Genomic DNA, 20,598 nt, shown 5'->3' on the forward strand with positions numbered 1-20,598 from the left:
CTGCGGCGAAATTGATCTATACCCGATGTCAGCTGTTTTGTGCTCCACTGGAAACGGTACTAAAGCGTGAACGCAGCTGCTTCGACCAGTGCCTTTTTTTTTTTTTTTTGCGCGATCACTCGAGGGGTTGAAGCATGTCCGCGGGCAGCGTGCACGCACTCGTACACCCACAGTGGAGTGACGCGAAGTGACGTAGCGATTGTTACAAATTTAGCGAAGGAAGCGGGCAGTGAGAAAATATTCCACAAGCCGACTGGCCATCTACTGTCATCGTCCTCACCTGCAGCGACGACTGGGCACGTGTGTGAACGAATTGGTTGATGTCAAGGGTCGTCCTCGCTGTGCTTACCAATTAGCCTCTGCAATGTGATATGCCCACATGCCCACTGTTATGCGTACGCATGCTGCAGACAGCAGGTGTCAGATTTGTCCTAGCCATGCTTACCTCACAATATCTTCAAAGGATTGTATTCACACATGTCCGCAAGCCCTGGATAGTTTTGCCCGAGTGACTTGGAGCCTGTGCTCGACACAGGGGGTCTATGTTGCACGTTTTGGACTCCCAGAAGACTAGGGAGAAGGAAGTGACGTAGGTGTGAATGAACGTGTCTTGGCAACTTCTGCAGATACTGTCATCAGCGACTACACCAATCAACATCCAGCGAGCATTGTTGACGTCACTTCCTTCTCCCTAGTCTCCTGGGAGTCCAAAACGTGCAACATAGCCCCCCGGTGCGAGGGCTGGCTTTGCCTGCCTGACCTCCATCTTTCTTTGCGACTACAAAAAGCTGGCCAAACTGGCACCTGGCATTGGTGAATAGGTAGTCTAGACATAAAGGGAAACCGAGGTCAGCCAGCGTGAACTTTGCTTCAGCAACAGGGTTTCAAAATGCAGCCGCAAAAAGATGCACTACATGTTGGGCACATTGCCATTGACGTTTCTGTTTCCAGCAGCTACAAAAATAAGCCCTCTCATCTCAGTTTGTCCTCTTTTCCAAACTTGGTGATGTTAACCACTTGCGAGGTTCCATCAACCCAAATTTCCACTACGGAATACTGACACTTCTCGCTGCATGACCTCCACTGGGCCATGTGCAGTCAAATCATGGAATGCCTAATTTTTCTGAAACCAGTAGGGAAAATATACGAGGCAAGACATTCTCAGATGATCAGCATGGTCGACTATATATGCAGCAGACCCGACAACAAAACTCCCTGCACACAACTTTAGAAATCCATCCATTTATTTCAGGCACATTGCACTTGCGAGCAGGCAAGCACGAAAGCAAGTTTACATCACGAGCACTGGCAGTGCAACACAAGGCGTGCAAATACACCCAACAAAAAATATGAAGCATAACGAAAAAATAATGGTTATCTCATTATTGAAGACGGCAATAGAAACAAGGTTGTCGTGATTCATGTATGTGCACTACACAGTAAACAGCGTCGTGACAACAGGAAGGGCACAAAAAGTGCATTAAAAACAAATCGCAATAAGGAAACCTTGCACTCTATGCAACCAAAAAAAAGAAGAAAGCCTAATTCCTACCAATAAAATCATACTATTTTAAAATAAAATAAAATACTATTTTCTATCAAAAGAACAGATGCGATGCGAATACACGAGTCTTGGTCAGTCATGTATCGGAGCCGCTTCTAGCATCTCCCTTTCCACTTCCTTTCCTACGCCTTGCCACTTGCACACCGTTCAATGCAGATGAACATCCATAAGCTTTGTAGTGCATTGGCAGGTGTGATCCATAACCACTGATAAGTGAGGCCGCACTGATTACCATGCCTCTTACCACAAACCAGCAACTTAACCTTTGGTCCCGAGCATTGCAGATATTGGAGAACTTGCAAAGGGTCGTAATGATGACAACCACACAGAATTTGGCTGCTACTCTTTTCAAGCTGTGCAATATTTTATGTACATAAGGCATGACTTCAATTTTTTTGTGATGTTTCTTGAGTACAGTATTATGGCTTTTAAGTTCTGAAAGGGACAGTGACACCCCCCAAAAATTGCTTTTATTTTTTGCCAGGCAATACATTATGGTGTCGGAAGACTACCCTATCAATATTTTGCGACAGCGTCACATATATTTTTTATAAAGTAAAAAAATGCAACTGCTTGAAACCGAAACTGGACTGGGGAAGAAGAAATATAGAGAAAGTTACCAAAAATCACATGGTTTTGCAACTTTTTTTTTTTTCATTCAACATAGTTGCAGCTTTTTACAAGCCACAAAAAATGGGCATCATATTTTATGTCTATATTTAGCATCGGGTGTGTGCCTTCGATTACCCACGACTTTGATTATCTTTGGTGATTGTGTCTCAACCATAGAAATCGGCACGTGACCATGGAGAAGAGGGTGAGTGCGACTCAAACCGTCCAGTTTTCGAGCGGAAAGAAAACTAATTTCGAGCCGCAAATTGTGTTGTGTAGCCGCCGCATTTGTTCATTTAATGGAAAGAGTGTGATTTTATCAAGAGGGATTAGGCTTTTTTCTGTTTTGGTTGCGTAGAGTACAGGCAGTTTCCTTGTTCTGGTCTTTTTAATGCTCATTTTGCGCCCTTCCTGTTACATCATGACGCTGTATTTAGTGCACATACATGGATCACGACAATTGTTTCTATTGCCACCTTGAATCACGAAGATAACTTTGTTGTTGTTTATTTATTTATTTTTTTTTTCCGAATGGGCTGTGTTGTTATCATCAAGATAGCTATGGCATTGTGCCACGTGTGTGTGCACTAGGTATGTTTGCTCGGCAGAATTTTTCAGTAAACCTTTTAGTTGCAAGTTAGCGCTCGTTTCGCGTTCTGCTTCTTCTGTGTCCCGTCTTTCTTGTGCTACTTGTCAGCGATCCGGAAAAACGTAATGCCGCGCTCCTTTCACTCCTTGCGCACCATCTTAGGACTCTGTGAACAAGAGTGTGACTCTTTTACTTTGGAGCAGCGTGCACAGAAAGTCGCTTTTTGCTGTCTAGTGGAAAGAGCGCAAGCTCGTTGACTCCCGGAGCCGCTACTGAGCGCATCTAATCATCATCTGCACTGGGGTTTTGCACCAAAAGTAGTATAGCCTCATTTCACTAGGGCAATAAACAATTGTTCCACTAGTGCAACAAAACAGCAGCCGTTCCACTAGTGCAACAAACAGCAACCAACGAAAACAAGCAAAAGAGTACACTGGATAGATTACCTGTTTGTCGGAGCTCACCAACCCATCTGGCGCACACGACGTAGAGCACACTGAATGCATATTTGTTTCTCTAGAGGGACCTAAGCTGGCAACAAGACTATGAAATAGACAAACAAGCAGTGTCGGATGACACGGCTTTCGTGTTTAACTCCCTGGGCGAAATACACACTGACAAACGCAGTATCGGTAGAGGGAGTTGGTTTTCTTGAGTAAGGATTTTAAATCAACCACTTCTTTATGTGTTGTTGACTCTTCGCGTGACCAGTGTGTTCACAACGCCATTTTACTCGCACCCCAAGGTATCTCTTCCGCCAGTGTTTGCAGACATAATGGTATGAAAGATGAAGAGGATAAACCATAGCAAATGGGATCATTGTCACTTACAGGTCTGCAATGTTACTAGAACACTCAGTTGGGAAACTCGCCGTCGAAACTTGGGCCGCTGGGGTCCACCGAGACCGAGCTAAATACGACAACAGCGCCACTCTTTATCATTTGTCTGTACTGTGGTCACCTTGAGCTTTTAGAAAGCATGTTTTTGCATAAAAACAAACGGAAAAGACTCTTTTTGTATGAAATTTATTGGAGTTTAGTACCAAATGATGGGCGCGTGATGTTTTTAAAATCTTTAGGTTGCAGGGTTTTCAGCACAATTAATATTGTTTTTATACAACCATGCCTCACCGGTGCTTTCAGGTAGCGCGTCCCGACCTAGGTGCATTTTAACTTCGGTAGTAAGTCGCGGTGCGTTCGCTGGGGAGACGGGGGTGGCACCCCTGTAACCTCTTCTGCTGTATTTGTTTTGGCTCAGCAACGGCCGATTAAAGCCAAAATAGAAGTAACGTACAGTTCCTCCAGTGGCCGCTGCGGGAGAAATGGCGGTGTTGTGTTCGTCATTAGCTCGGTTCTTGAGGACAGATCGGGGCCACTTTTTCAGATTAGTCTCTATGGCAGTTTTCCAACTGAGCGTTTTATGGCGAATTCCACTGGTCGTTTTGGAGTGTGCCGGGATCGAGTTTTCTGGAGTGAGCCTATTTCACTGGGCGATCGAAATCGAGGCGACCCCGTTCGGATGGTGTGCTCCAGTCCGGATTTGGTCAACTGATCCCGGCGCGCTCCAAAACGCCCAGTGGAATTCGCCATTAGTAACGTTGCAGGTCTGGTTGTGGAAGGGTTGAGAGGCTAGTCATTTTTTGTGGCTTGTGACATAACTGGACACTGGAGTATCTACAAATGGAAGCTGACTGGAGTCATTGTCAGCACAATAAGTAATTGATCTCACGTTTCATTGTATGAATATTTAATATTAAAAAAAAAAGTTTAATAGAGTATTAATAGTCTCATCGTGGTCCTCAGTACAAGTTAAGGGAAAATAAACTTATCGTCATATATGAGCCAGCCACAGTTCTGAGTGCGAAAATATTGTGCCCAAACCTCGCTGTCAGCGTTCTTTGGTGGGACTGCCGCTCTGCGACTGCGACAATAAAAAGTCAGATGGGCCTATTTTGTGCCTGTCAGGCAATTGACGTCCTTTTTATGTTGCCTTTCTCTCTTGTGACAGCACGGCGCTATGAGGTTTTAAAATTAATACAACACGACAAACAAGGACTTGTTCGTCGTCAACCGTTGATCGGAGTTTGTGGTGATACGTCAATGTCTGAGGTGTCCAGGAAAAAATCGCTGTTGGGCGTTCCAGTAGTACGACACAATTAAAAACGACCAAGGACATACTGACTTTTGGTTTGCAGCTAATTAACATGTATAATTCCTGAGCAGAACGTAAGACTATGACGGGGAATAACAGTGAATAACCTTAATAAAAACATCAGCGCGATATCCACCACAATGAAAAGCGATCAGACTGTACCAAAACTCCAGAAGGACAAAAAACAGGACCAGTACCTCTTTTTTTGTGTGTAGAGCATGTAGAAGTTAAAAGAGACGGACAACGCGAGAACGAACCCGAAGACTGTTCGAAGAGCACCGACTCCGAGCCAAGGAGGATTCTCCGAAGACCGAAGATAACGGCGCCATTTTGTCCATATGGTGGTGATGATGATGATGGTGGTGGTCGTGTGTGTCGTTAGCGTCGTATTTGCGTGTTCCAAAATGCACTCGATCTTACTCTAGTGTTAGGTGTTTTTTTTTACTTAGGCGTTCTAAAACCTGACCACGTCCCACCGTTACTAGACCCGCGTCCAACGTTTTTAATTGTTTTTGTCAATTTGTGATGTCACGTGACACAACCCGCCAGAGCACTAGTGCGCCAGAGTAACTCGAATTCATTTGGAATACGGCCTTGGTTTCGTTGTTTCGTAACCATAGCGTAATTAATTATTTAAAAAAACTAAAACATTTAAATTTAATTACTAACACTGTTTACAAGCGTTTATTTGATTTTGAAATCTACTTAGGCGCCTTCCAATCCACAAAAAACTGCACGCACATCGACATTATCAATGGCGGCCGTCGACGGTTAAGCTGCAGCTGCGCTCCTCTTCTGCACTCTAAGGTTTGGAGTGTGTCTTCTACATATACGGTTTAATCGCCTAGTCGTAAAGTTTGCTCTGGGGAAGGTAAGAGTGGGTGCCCATTGTCCAGGCAGGTGTTTCCGCTTCTCGAGTGCTCGCGCAACGAAAGCAGTGGACGTAGCTTCATGTACGTACGTATGACACCTTCCCCAATAAAGCTCGCGCGCACGGACGCACACAATATTTTGTTTGAATTTCTAAAAAGCTTTGAACTCGCGCCAAGGGGTGGGGGATCATGGTAGCTAGCGTGAGCAACGCAAAAGGAATAAGTCTCTTAGCGGAACCTTATATCCCTTTTTGAGGCTTCTACGAATTTCCTTTACAATTTTAGCGCTGTGCCTACTACAAGAAAAAAAAAAAAAAAAAGAAGAAGAGAGAGAGAGAAGACATCTGAACAAATGAGTCAGTAAAGAAGAGTGTGACATAATTTTGTTGACATTAAGGGCTTCAAACTGGGAGAGGCAAGAGTTGATAGTACACTGAGTATACTGAGCACCTCTGCAGTTTTAAGCGTTAAACGTGTGGTGTAATGAACAACCTGACAGCACTTGAGCACCTGCTGTGCACCTGCAGCTCCCACATAGCTCGCAAGTGTCGCCATTGCTGGGTACTGACAGATTGTTCCAGTTAGTGGTTTCTTCAAACTACAACTTATGTGGTGTGAAGCTGACACGACGAACCGAACGCTCGCGGCGCATAAAATATTGGCATGGCTGAGAATGACGTCACATGCAAGCTGTGTACCGTAACCACAGAAACATCCCAGGTACAGTCAGCATCAAAATGAGGTGGAGCGACGACCAGATTCAGCTTACCCCTGACGGGATAAGCCGTGTAGAGCAAGACTGGAACAGGCTGCTGTGATTTTATGCAAGGGGGAGGTTAATGGTAATGATAAGCTGTGCATTTAGCCAACAACAACTGATTGTAAACAAAGAAAACATGACAGGCGTGATGATGCATCAAAACCAACAGCTGGCCCTGCAACGAGTTCTCCCAACCTTGGAGCCTCGCCCATGCATGAAATCTCGGTGGTCCGTTCCAGCCTCGCTCTCAGTGCTATCGCGACAGTGGCACCACATGTGAGATTTTTGCCACTCCGGCCGGTGTGGCGACAAGCCAGCTCATTTTGATGCCGCCTGTACAAGAGCGAATCCAGCCAACGTGTTGAAAGCCCATTGAACAAGCTGACCTAGCAGAGACGATTGTTGCACCTTTAGCAACAAATACAAAAATCGCACAACCGAATATGCTTACTCTTTGGCCTCCCATCAGCGGGAGGATGGTAGGACTCTTTGCTAAAAAATCACACTTCATTAATGTTACGCCCTCGCTAGCCCACACAAAAGCTGGTTACATTTTGAACAACATATTACTCTGATCATATCCAACAAAACTGATGTACACTGACTATTTACACCTCCACCCGCCCGCTAAATTTACCAGCCGTGTTTATTGTTTTTATCATGCCCTAGACTTGGAAGCAAGCCCTATAGGCTCCTTGCACTGACGTCACATCGCACACTTTTGAACACCAAGTAAGAGGAGGAGAGGGAAGCTGCTTTTGTAAGAATTTTGAGTGACAGGTTAATCTTCTATAATCTTCTGGGGGGAGAATAGCGACGCCTGTACAAATCCGGGAGGTACAAAGGAGGGTCCTGATAAGAGGGGAGCTCCTTCTTCCCCTCTTCTTTGGAGGGCAACGGAAATGACGTCCTGTGCAAGGAGCCTATAACACCTTCCATGTTAAGACCCGAAATCACAGCATGTGTGTGCTTACGCTAACTTCCTACCAGTCCAGACGAAAGATAGTTGCACTCTTAAAGGGGCCCTGCAAGGACTTTTTTTACTGGTTTTTAATTTGCACCGAACCTGAGCGCATTGAACGTAGTAACTCGAATTTCGCTTTATTTTAGAAGTTATAGGCAAATTAAAATTACAAAAACAAGCAAAAAATAACCTCCTTCATGATGTCCTTGGTCGCTTGAGTGGCCGTGAACTAGAGAAGGGGTAGCGAGCTCAGCGAGCGCTCACGGCTGCCGCACTCCGTTTTGACGGCTCAAGAGGACGCCACTAAAGCATATTCTGGATATGAAGCGGGCAGCCAGGGTGGCTCGCAATACATGTGCTGCGCAATTAAACACTAATTCGGCATGACATTTCATTGGCCACAAACGACAGCAAACATACGGTAAAGATCAGTTCAGAACAAGAGCCACTTCGCGCTGCCATACCGCGCAATGGCCAAACCGCAAGCGAAACCTGCTTCGAAGGCCTTCAGAACGCTCGGAACCGGTTGTATCCTCGAGCCGGTATACAACCACAGCGCCGCCGCATACATCCGGGACCTTTGTAACTCACTGCTCGTTCGTGCCTCATCCCACTACCCTTTTCTAGTATGCGCAGCCTTTTCCACTGCTTGGTGGCGGGTATGTCGACGGGTCATTTCTTGTTTCCGTACTTTATAAACTGCATTTGTTTCTTTTCTGATCTAAAATACTGAACAAAAGCTACTTTCATAAGTGATTGAAACAGTTGCCAAGATTGGGAAACCACAAAAAAGGTAGATGCTTAAATATGATTGCCGGGCCCCTTTAACAAACCACAAACTCTTACAATAGGTGAAGAATTCATTAGATGCCTCTGCCACAAGTGTTATGCACAGGCTTAAAGTCGCTGGTGCAAAAATGATTTCATACAGATGCCCCTGTGCATTGTCTGTTTCATGACATTGGCTGAGGTGGGGGGAGGGGGCATACCATTTTGGATGGTAAGAGCGACAACCTCTTCTGTCACCCCACACAAACCCTTGCGAAGGAAAGCAGATAGCGCTATGACTTTGCTGCGTAACTTGAGGCAGGGGCTTGTAGAGAAGCAGAGAGTGAAGTGTCTTCCAATACCAGCTACGACACTACCATAAAACACTGATAAGAAACTACAGCAAACAAAACCACATATAGGCATGACTTGCCAACATAAACCCGTGTACCGTAAAATCCTGAGCAAGCGCCCACTCAAAATTTCTAGACATTTCCTCAGAATTTAGGGATGGGTGCTTCATAGGTCATCAATATGCAAAAAATATGTGTTCAACATATGGAAGGTTACTTAAAGAAGGGGATGGACAACAATGACTTCCAATGGACAATATGCGAAATTGTTTGAACGCCTGGCAACACTCTGTGCGCTGCCATCTTTGTTGCGTCGAGATTTCTCTGCTGTTTGTCACTTTCATAGCGTTGTCGGTAGCAATTGAGGCCTACTGCTCATTCTCATCGCTCCTCATTCACACCTGCGAGCTAATGGTTAGTATTGTTTGACGCCTTTCTTGCGCATGTACATGCTTATTGCCACACCGGTCGCTGGTTTCTCGCCGCAACCAACATGGCGGACATACACTTCAGCTTGAAATTTGGCTTTGAGTGCCGGCAAAGGCGCGGGCACGGGCTTGGGCTTCTGGTTTTCGAAAGCGCTTTCTCTGCGCGAATGTTTGTGCGAGTAAAGGATTTTTCAGAACTACGCTTTTGCACCCTGGCCTTTGCCAGCACCGAAACCAACTAGTGAGACAGAGCATGCTCTTCGGCGCCTCACTAAATGGCACTATGCATTTCGCATATTGTCTATTGGCAAATGCATTTACTGACCCGAAGTTCACATATATAGGTGAAGGAGGGAAAAGGGGAAAGTGAAAGCTGCCACAGTGATAAGAGAAAAAAAAGTAATGTTTCACCCTCACCTCTTTTTCCTTCTCCTATATATGGTAACTTCAGGCCAATAAATGTTGTTGCAAGTTAGATTCTGTCATTGTTGTTGTCTGTCCCCTTCTCTGTGTTACCTTCCTCATGTTGGATACTGTTATCAAATCGCTTATTTTGTACTTAAAGGGGCCCTGCAATCATATTTAAGCGTCTACCTTTTTTGCGGTTTCTAAGTCTCTTGGAGTTCGGGCAAGCCAGCGGGCACGGGGAGAGTAACTAAATATCAGTGCGCCATATTTTAACCGGACGACGCGGAAACCTCCTTCGCCGACGGGAGCGACCCACAGTACCGAAAGCGCGCAAAATGTGACGTCTTTGGTCCTGGGCTTACTACTGGTCAGAGCCACTAAAAGCTTCTTTTTAGTCGAAATACAAAATGTAAGTGGCGCAAACCGTTTTAATTATTTATAAAAATAGTTTTTGTTCAGTATTTTAGGTCAGAAAAGAAACGAATGCAGTTTATAAAGTACGAAAACAAGAAATGACCTGTTGACATACCCACCACCAAGCAGTGGCACCGACACGGAAAGGTCCCGGATGTACGAGGCGGCGCTGCGGTCGTATGGACAGGAGGATCCGACCGGCTCCGAGCGTTTCGAAGGCCTTCGGCGAGAAGCTCTGTCTTGCGGTTTGGCTGTTTGGCGGTATTGCAGTGCGAAGTGGCTCCCATTCTGAACTGATCCTTACCCCATGTTGCTGTCATTTGTAGCCAATGAAGTGTCATGCCGAATTAGTGTTTAATCACGCAGCAAATGCAATGAGAGCCGCTCTGGCTGCCTGCTGCGTACAACCTATTCAGAACGTGCTTTAGTGGCGCCCTCGCGCTGTCGACACGGAGTGCGGCAGCCGTGAGCGCTCGCCGAGCTCACTACCCCTCCTCTAGTTCACGGCCACTCAAGCAGCCAAGGACATCATGAGGAACGTTGTTGTTTGCTTGTTTTTGTCATTTTAATTTTCCTATAACTATTAAAATAAAGTGCATTTTGATAAAAATAAAGTTTAACTAAGTTACTACATTCAGTGTGCTCAGGTTTGGTGCAAATTAAAAACCAGTAAAAAAGTCCTTGCAGGGCCCCTTTAACTTTGTACAAAAATATCCTTAGCCTATTTTGCAAATGTTGCAAAAAGTGGGGGTGGGGGGTTATTGTTGCATGGGCAGATTCTTAATATTTCACGGTAGGTAAAGAGAAAAAAAAAAAGTGTCTGTGAGAAGTTGAGGCAGCTATGGTCGGAGGTGACAACAGTGTTCTTGCCAATCTCCTGTTTAGTGTCCGGTTCCGTGGTACTTGACGTGAGGCACCCACTCTTGATGCGGAAGTGCAGGGCATGTACCTGCTTGCTCCTCTTGGTGCCGGAGCCTTTGGAAGGGCTGCCGGCGGACACTGGACCTGCGCCTCTAGTGATGTCTGGTCGACACCTGGCAATCTCTGTGGGCTGCACCTTGATGCATCGCCCGTGCTTCCTGGCACTGCTGTAGGCCGCTTCCAAACCAGGTGCAAAGGAATCGCCTGCAGCTCCTTGTGCGCTTCATTTCTAACAGCACCTGCTCCAGGCAATGGCACCGCCAGTGTTCTTATTGAATCTGCTGCAGTACGTCAGCAGCATCCTTTGAAAGAAAGTATCATGGTGTATCTTTTACTAACAACCCGTTCAGGACCAGCTAATATTCATCCTTTCTTTGTTCCTCATGTGTCACTACTTTCCTCTCCTTGCAAAGTTCCATCCTCTTTTTCAACTACTGCCTGTTAAAGAGACTGTAACAGATATGTAGATAGATAATTGACAGTTGCCAAGGTGCTGCAGAACAAAAACATTGTGCAAGTTTTAGCATGTACAGAGAATATCATCCCATGAGTCGACTATGCCACGCTTTCATACGATCCGAGGGCCGTTTTGAGGGGGTGCAGCAACCGCAGACGAGCCTGGAGGGGCCTCATCACGACCAGCATGTGTCAAAGGAACCAATTAGAAGTTCCTAATGGTGGCCGTGTAACCCATTAACATTCATACGATATTAACACAAAGTATGGTCTGTGACATATGAGCAGGGAAAGTAGGCAAAGTTTTTCCATTACCTTGTTGGGTTAGGAAGTTCCCAGTCCATGATCCATGACATATTCGTAGCTTGGAGGTAGCTTTCCAGCCACTGGTAAGTATCTCGGTCACTAGTGAGAGTGACGCGAAGCACGTCGATGTTGTCAATGCAGTTCTCGGTGTCTCATATCTGTCCACCTCGCACGTAAAAAATCTCAAAGTCCATCATCATCACAGGTAGAACAAATAACGGAATTCAGCTGCTGTAATGCAAAACCTTGCAATTTTCACGCCCTCGTGTCGGTAGGCACGAGTGTGTTCGCTGCTTGTAGCGCGCATGTTTAAATTTGCAAAAATAAAAATGCATGTGAGCTTATTAGTTGTAAAGGCTGAACTGCAAATTGTGCTAGAACTCGGATTGTATAATCTGTTTTCTTTAATTGAGAAGTTCTACTGAGGGGCGTCTGCTTTTTATAAATGGCGGGGCGTGCTGGCTGTAGCATGTAAGACCTTGCTGCGCAATCACGTAGAAATACAAGTTGAACAACATATTTAGACTTGCTTTGGTGTTGTATGATATGCTTTACTGGTGCGTTATCATAAATTATGAAACAATGCTTCCCACACTTGCGGGAACAGAATCTGCTCTAGAATCTGGTTAAATAATGCATACTCATCGATATCAGTAATGGTAACAACTATGAAAATAGCAAGAAATAGGAGGCGACATACCAACTCAAGGCGGCCAAACAAGAAAATCCCAAGTGAAGCCAAAAGTAGAGCTCGCGGTCGGTGGGAACGCCCCTGTGGAATTAGGGAAAGGACTCATTGTTTTTTAGTGTAACAGAACATGGTTTATTTCGAGTGAAAACTGATTTCAGTAAAGCAAGCGAAGGCACGTCCACCTTCGACCGTCGTTTGAACAAGAAGGGAGAAGTGGCCCCCAAGCGTGGGTAAAGAGGGGGGCTCGTCATTTATGACCCCGCGGTGGGGCGCGCTCTCCCTGCGGCTCCCCGTCCCTCTTCGCAGTTTCCTGAAAAGGGGCCGGTGCCTCAATCTCGGGTCGTCCTAGTCGTTTGCCGCCCTTTCTTCCCTGCTCGGGCATCTCCAAGTTCTCTTCTTTTTATTTTACAACACGTTCCCCCCAAAATGACAGCGTCATTTTTTTTTTTTTTGTCCCGTTATGCGATCTCAAGAGGGTGCAATAACTGTACTATAGGTTTTTTGAGCGTTGACCCTCTGGGCATCTTGAGCAGGCATGATCATACTTTGCCGTCTCTTCCCGGAAACACCTGCTGGATCCTAGCGAGTCCCCACTGCTGTCGGGGTCGCAGGCCGTTGCGAAGAAGAACCAGATCACCCCCTTCCAGCAGTTTTTCTTGGCATTGTTTCTGGCTTTGCACATGCCTCAGTTCCGCCATGTACTCTTGGCTCCATCGGCGCCAGAAGGCTTCCGTTGTCATCTGTCGGTGGGTCCAAAACCTGCGAAGGTTGGTGTGAACACCTTAGACATCTTTCCTCCCTATGCTTGGCAGCGTCGTCAGTCGTCTGCCCCCTAAAAAGAAAGACGGACAGAGTGGCACGGGCTCTTTGGGTTCAGCAGGGCAGGCAGCTGTTGCACGGTTTTTTCTTTGCAGAAGAAACAGCTATCAAGTTTCGTTCATTGATGCAGTAATGCTGCGGAGGATTGATAGCGTTCTTCAGGACTTCCCTTCTTCTCGTTTTTCTTCTCTGCCCTTAATCCACGTGGCTGTTGCCTCGTGCCTATAGCTTGTTGTGTAGCTAGGTTCCCGCGGTTCTGGACTTCCGACTCTCAAAAAGGCAAGCAGTCGTGAGATTAGTGGCACGATACCTCGTTCAATGGTGCTTGTCTCCATCGGCCGTTCCCGAGAGTCCTCAAATCTCGTGGACATCCCACCAGCTGAAGCGTCCAGCGTCGACACGTCTGATGCCTGCTCGTTCACGATCGTTCTGTTAAAATTCAGCAAGATTTCTTTTGTCAGTGCACGGTAAACCATTGGAAACAGAGGAGCACCAAAGGTCTGATGCTTCTGTCCGAGTGCCTCCAGCCTTCGGAGATGGGAGATGATGGTGTCGTAGAGTCAACGGAGACCCCGGACGTCGTCGGCGTTTCGCACTGGCTGTAGATCTAGGAGCTTCTGCATGTGTGTCTGAACGAGGATGTCCTCATTTCTGAAGCGTTTCTTCAGCAGAAGCACCGCGTCCTCGTAGCACCGTGATGTGAGAGGCAAACCCCTGATGGCACTTGACGCCTCGCCGGTCACCGCAGCCCTGTGGTACCCGAACTTGTCGAAGGTATTACTTGCTCGGACTGCTCCCAGAACTCTTGCCAGGAGAAGCTTTTGCCGTCATACTTGTGCAGCTCGAGCTTCAGGTGCTTCACTCGACAGGCAGTCGTTGTCGCGTTTCCGTTGTTGTGCATCGCCGATGAATCCGAATTTTGTGGTGCCCTTGCTCAGACTTCCTTCAACTCTTCCTGAAGTGTTGCAATATAGGTGAGGACCTGATCATTGTATTCAATTGTTTGCACAAAGTTTTGCTCGGCTTCTTCCGGCACCAGTGGCTCGATGGCGGCGTCCACCTCGTTCAGTTGGGCTTGGAGGGCACCAAGCCTTGCGGAAAAGATGCTGAGGTTCTTTTCGTTTTTCTCATTGCTTTTGATGTATGAATCAATTTCAGAAAGGAGTTTGGTCACCTGTGTTTGCAGGGCAGTTCGTTTCCCCTTGAGTTGTTCCATGGTCCGGAGCTCGTTGCCTCAGCCGTTGGCGAATCCAAGATGGCTCCTGCCTTCTTCTCGTTCGTCTTTTTCCCTTTTCTGTCGTTGGATGTTCTGCGTTGAAGTCACGTCCTAATTTCCTTCATTCCCGGGTTTCGGCACCAACTTTTTAACAGTGTGGAATTAGGGAAAGGACTCATTGTTTTTTAGTGTAACAGAACATGGTTTATTTCTAGTGAAAACTGATTCAAGTAAAGCGAGCGAAGGCACGTTCACCTTCGACAGTCGGTCAAACAAGAAGGGAGAAGTGGCCCGCACAAAGCAAGGTCCAAGAGGGGGGCTCGTCATTTATGACCCCACAGTGGGGCGCGCTCTCCTTGCGGCTCCCCGTCCCTGTTCGCGGTTTCCTAGAAAGGGGCCGGTGCCTCGGTCTCGGCTCGTCCTCAAAGTCGTTTGCCACTCTTTCTTTCCTGCTCGGGCATCTCCAAGTTCTCTTCTTTTTATTTTACAACAGCCTCTAAAGGCGTCCTTTCTTGTCTATGGAAGTAGGAAGCTTCTGGAGGCGACATGAGGTTACCAGGGGTGAAGCCAGAAGCGTGGAGGGACACGCCCCCAATGATAACCAAAAACCAAGAGATGCTATTGGACAGCTGTTGAGCCAGCTCTCCTTTTCGTCCACAAGCGTCTCTTGGTTTTTGCTCATCGTTGGGGGCGTCGTGTCTCCTCCACAAGCTTCCTACCTCCATGCGAAACGGCGCTCTGTTGTTTGCAGACCAGTGGCGTCGCTGCATTTCCATAGGAGCTAAGCCTTTTTCTTTCTTTACTTTTTCCTCAGGTAAAATCGCTCTTTGCAAATTTTACAAAAAAAAATGCACCATCCGTGGGCAACGCTGCACAAAGTCGTAGAGCGATAGGTTAAGAAAGCGAATTTTCCGGTCGATTTAAAGAGCCTGGCGTCTCCTTGTATCACCCTGTAGAATGCTTTCTTGCTGCACTTGTGAAGACAATTGTATCTGTTTTTGTATTTTATCCTCGCAGTACATGTATTGCAGTATTTGTGCTCCAGAATAGGTTTTCGAGTATATCTGACCAGCCCTGGCTATCTTTTTCCTGGTGGGCAGCTTCTATATAGCATACAGGCGGTCTTCGTCCCAAATTCAAAGGCTAGAAGTATTCGATTTCATGTGGCAGACTACCTACCGAGCAAGTGCCCACTCAAAATTTTGAGATAGTCACAAACCATTGGGGGATGGGTGCTTGTTAGGTCATCATATTAACATGTATATATGTGTACTGTGCACATTTTTTTTTTCTTTCTTTCAAATGTTATAAAATTTGGGGTTGGGCACTTGGAATGGGCAGACGCTCTAAGCACTAGAACAGCGACCACGATCATCATTCTTGACCCCAAGTACACTTGGTTTAAACTTTCAATGTTATTTTACACTAATAGGTATGGGGATGGGTTAAACTAGTTGGTACGTGTCTGTTATATGCATTGGCTTGTGCAAAATACACAAACACACACAGGAAGGAATGGGGCTCTGACCGCTGTCTACAAACTAAGGTTTACTACTCCTTCCTCTTCATTCCTGTTTACTGGGACCACTAATAGTGTTCACTTTTTTGATGGCTACTTAAAAATGATTACCCCTCTCATTGGATTCATATGTGCAATGTTTGACAAGTAGTGAGCCTGCTTAAAAATAAGCAAGCACATTAGAAAAGAACCATGCCAGTATGTAGTTTTACTTTTCCCACATCATTTTAACAGCAATCCATCGAGCTTGGCATGTTGTAAAATTGTGAGCCACCATTGTCGAGAAACATCACAGAAAACTTGGGCGATGTGACTTTCCTCCAAGACATTCCAGCTTGTCTCACTACCTGCCCCGCAGTTCCATGAATGTGACTTAGAACTCTTATGCCTTGGCACCCTACTCACTGGATCTGGCACCATCGGACTTTCACCTATTCCCTGCGCTCAAACAAGATCTGTAAAGACAGCCGCTCCAGCAAGGAAGCCGTCATAGACGCTGCACGTGAGTGGTGTGAGGACCAAGAGAAATTACTTCTTTCTCAGTGGGTAAGCTCCACTAGAAGTGCATAACACTCAAAGGAGACTTTGCAGAGAAATAATAAAGGGCCATTTGCATGTGACAGTCCCATCAAAAATAGGCTCACTACTTCTCAAGCTTCCCTTGCAGACAGGTTGTGTACCAATCTTTAACAACTTTCTACAGTACTAGCCCACAGTTCTTCGTTATGCTTCATATTTTTTGTTGGGCGTATTTGCGCGCCTTGTGTTGCACTGCCAGTGCTCGTGATGTAAACTTGCTTTCGTGCTTGCCTGCTCGCAAGTGCAATGTGCCTGAAATAAATGGATGGATTTCTAAAGTTGTGTGCAGGGAGTTTTGTTGTCGGGTCTGCTGCATATATAGTCGACCACGCTGATCATCTGAGAATGTCTTGCCTCGTATATTTTCCCTACTGGTTTCAGAAAAATTAGGCATTCCATGATTTGACTGCACATGGCCCAGTGGAGGTCATGCAGCGAGAAGTGTCAGTATTCCGTAGTGGAAATTTGGGTTGATGGAACCTCGCAAGTGGTTAACATCACCAAGTTTGGAAAAGAGGACAAACTGAGATGAGAGGGCTTATTTTTGTAGCTGCTGGAAACAGAAACGTCAATGGCAATGTGCCCAACATGTAGTGCATCTTTTTGCGGCTGCATTTTGAAACCCTGTTGCTGAAGCAAAGTTCACGCTGGCTGACCTCGGTTTCCCTTTATGTCTAGACTACCTATTCACCAATGCCAGGTGCCAGTTTGGCCAGCTTTTTGTAGTCGCAAAGAAAGATGGAGGTCAGGCAGGCAAAGCCAGCCCTCGCACCGGGGGGCTATGTTGCACGTTTTGGACTCCCAGGAGACTAGGGAGAAGGAAGTGACGTCAACAATGCTCGCTGGATGTTGATTGGTGTAGTCGCTGATGACAGTATCTGCAGAAGTTGCCAAGACACGTTCATTCACACCTACGTCACTTCCTTCTCCCTAGTCTTCTGGGAGTCCAAAACGTGCAACATAGCCCCCCTGTGTCGAGCACAGGCTCCAAGTCACTCGGGCAAAACTATCCAGGGCTTGCGGACATGTGTGAATACAATCCTTTGAAGATATTGTGAGGTAAGCATGGCTAGGACAAATCTGACACCTGCTGTCTGTAGCATGCGTACGCATAACAGTGGGCATGTGGGCGGGAGGCACTCACTTGATCGAATGACGTTTTAGCGAACGCCCACGTTTCATCGAACGACACTTTAGCGAATAGTCGGACGCCGCGAAGCGGCGTTTTCGGGTGGGCCAAGTGAGTTCATATTTTTGTAATGAGTTGCCGCAGACTGTCGCCGCGAAGCGGCGTAAAGCGCAGCGCGACGGATGGGTTAACGCGCGCCCCCGTTATTCGCTAAAACAACCATTCGCTCAAATGTCGCCGTTCGCTAAAATGTCATTCGCTCTTGTGATATGGACCCGCATGTGGGCATATCACATTGCAGCGAGGACGACCCTTGACATCAACCAATTCGTTCACACACGTGCCCAGTCGTCGCTGCAGGTGAGGACGATGACAGTAGATGGCCAGTCGGCTTGTGGAATATTTTCTCACTGCCCGCTTCCTTCGCTAAATTTGTAACAATCGCTACGTCACTTCGCGTCACTCCACTGTGGGTGTACGAGTGCGTGCACGCTGCCCGCGGACATGCTTCAACCCCTCGAGTGATCGCGCAAAAAAAAAAAAAAAAGGCACTGGTCGAAGCAGCTGCGTTCACGCTTTAGTACCGTTTCCAGTGGAGCACAAAACAGCTGACATCGGGTATAGATCAATTTCGCCGCAGGGTTACAGGCTTGACAATGCACTTTTCCATTTCGACTAGCTGCGGGGAGCGCGATTGATTCTTGCAGAGGCGTGACAGTGTATATGCAAAGCACAATTCAGACGTGCCACTCGCGGTCCAGATCACCGCTTGTGCTCCGTTGGCGTCTCATACGTACCTGGCGCGATTCCTGTTGAGGCCAGCAACGGGCGAATGATGTTACACCCGTGAATAATGCTGCCAAGCGGCGAGTTGGGCATCGCTGTAGGGCAGACTACACAACACCGCAGCGGCGCGTCGTTCGAATGAAATAAAACATTAGCTACACTGGACGTTTTAGCGAAAGCCAAACGAGCTGGGTTTATTTCCAGGCCGTAAATGACTTCGGAACGCTGGCAGCGGTCACGGGTCCTTAGGCCTAAACACACCCTTCCGCCCTGGAGTACGCGAACGTTACGGCAGAAAGCATAAAACGGCCGTAGCGTAGCTGCCCAGTCAGCATTGAGACCTGTGCGCGTATGTTATCCAGTTTCACACTAACGATACCTTCCAATATCTAGGACTGCACCAATGCACTTTTTCGACTGGGGCGTGGAGTGCTCCAAAACAAAACGGCAGGGCGTCTGCTCGCGTCGGCGGTAGCGGGGGGGAGGGGGGCTGCACGCAGCTTAGAACAGCCCGTAGCGCGCGCGTACCACGTGACTGCGCCAGCCAATCGCGGTACTCTTCTCTCCTCCCTTTCCTCCTCTCTCTCCTTCTTTTCTCTCTCGCGGGGCTCTGCCGTGGGGGGTCTCACAATACGCATCCCGCCGTTCTAATCTAATATTTTTCGGAATCGCTAACACTGATAAAGAAACTTGGGCTCAATCTGAGGGCTTGATCACAAGCCCGTGTTCCGAGAAACTCGGTATCGAAGTTTTATCTTCCGGAATTGAAAGAGCTCACCGTTTAGGAGCATTCCATCAGCAGGAAATTCGTCCCATCATTGCCAAGTTTTCATCGTTCAAAGAAAAAGAGGGCATTCTTGGTTCTGCGCACAAGCTTAAGGGCTCACGCGTTGCAATTAGTGAAGATTTTCCACTTTCTATAAGGCTCGCACGACGTCGTCTTCTTGATTTTGCCAGACCAAAGGGAGCGCTTTTTCGGCTGCGTCACGATAAACTGTTCATAGATGGCAAGTGTTTTGTGTTAGATGACGCTATCGGCTCGGTTGTTGAAAAATGTACGTAGCAATGCCGGCGTTCTTCGCGTTTGCCCACTCAGAATCAAACTGCTAAACCCCACGTTATCAATAAGATATCTTCTATTCATTCTATTTTGTTTACTAACATTAGAAGCCTAATCCCAAAGAGAGATGATGTGAATTCCTTGATTCAAACATGCAACGCCGACTTTATTGTTCTTACTGAGACGGTGGTTGAATCCCGACATATCAGATGCCTGAATTGTTTTCTTCTTATCCAAACTTTCGTGTGTACAGGTGCGACAGAATTACTAGAAAGGGGGGAGGCGTACTTTTGGCTATTAATAATCAAATCACGTCTCGGCTCATTCCACTTTCTACCGCACTAGAAGTCGTATGGGTTTACCTCCCTACGGAGCCCTCTGTTGTACTGGACGTATGTTATAGGCCACCTGATAGTAATAAGGAATTCACCTTTGAGCTTAATAAGTGTCTTTCTGAACTCGCTACTCAAAATCCTAACGCTTCTGTTGTACTTCTTGGGGATTTTAATTACCCGAATATTAATTGGTCTACCTTCACATCCACTTGCACTTCCTCTCAAGAATTTATAGATCTTTGCCTAGATTATAACCTAACAAATATTATCACACAGCCTACTAGAATTGCCGACTGCTGCAGCAATATACTCGACTTGTGCTTAAGTCAGGAGTCTTCTCTTTTTAGCAACGTTGCCTACTTAACAGGAATCAGCGACCATCTTGTCATCGACATAACACTCTCTCTCACTCTTCCTCGGAAATCACATTATTGCAAATACATTCGCGACTACGCGAGGGCCGACTATGTGTCTATCAACTCATGCCTCGAAGACTTTTACCAATCATTCTCTGTTAATCTCGAGGAAAGAACCGTCGATGAAAATTGGACGCTCTATAAAAATAAGCTATCCCACTTAGTTGAGCGCTTCATCCCATTGACCCGCATCATATCAGATAACTGTCACCCATGGTATAACAAAACGGTGCATAGTCATGCTAACAAGAAAAAGCGACTTTATAAACGAGCGAAATCTGTCAACAATTCAGCCTCGTGGGATGCATATCATGAGTGTGCTAGAACATACAAAACCGCCATCGCTGATGATAAAATTAAGTTTTATACTCACGACCTCCCCAACATTTTAACAAATAAACCCAAAAAGTTCTGGAAAGTGGTCAACCCAGCTCTGTCTCTTCCATTGCAGTTCATAAACGACAACGGCATCCCACTTTCAG

Source organism: Ixodes scapularis, unplaced genomic scaffold, assembly GCF_016920785.2.
Source record: "Ixodes scapularis isolate PalLabHiFi unplaced genomic scaffold, ASM1692078v2 PGA_scaffold2__306_contigs__length_199485367, whole genome shotgun sequence".
In the NCBI taxonomy this organism is placed as follows: domain Eukaryota; kingdom Metazoa; phylum Arthropoda; class Arachnida; order Ixodida; family Ixodidae; genus Ixodes; species Ixodes scapularis.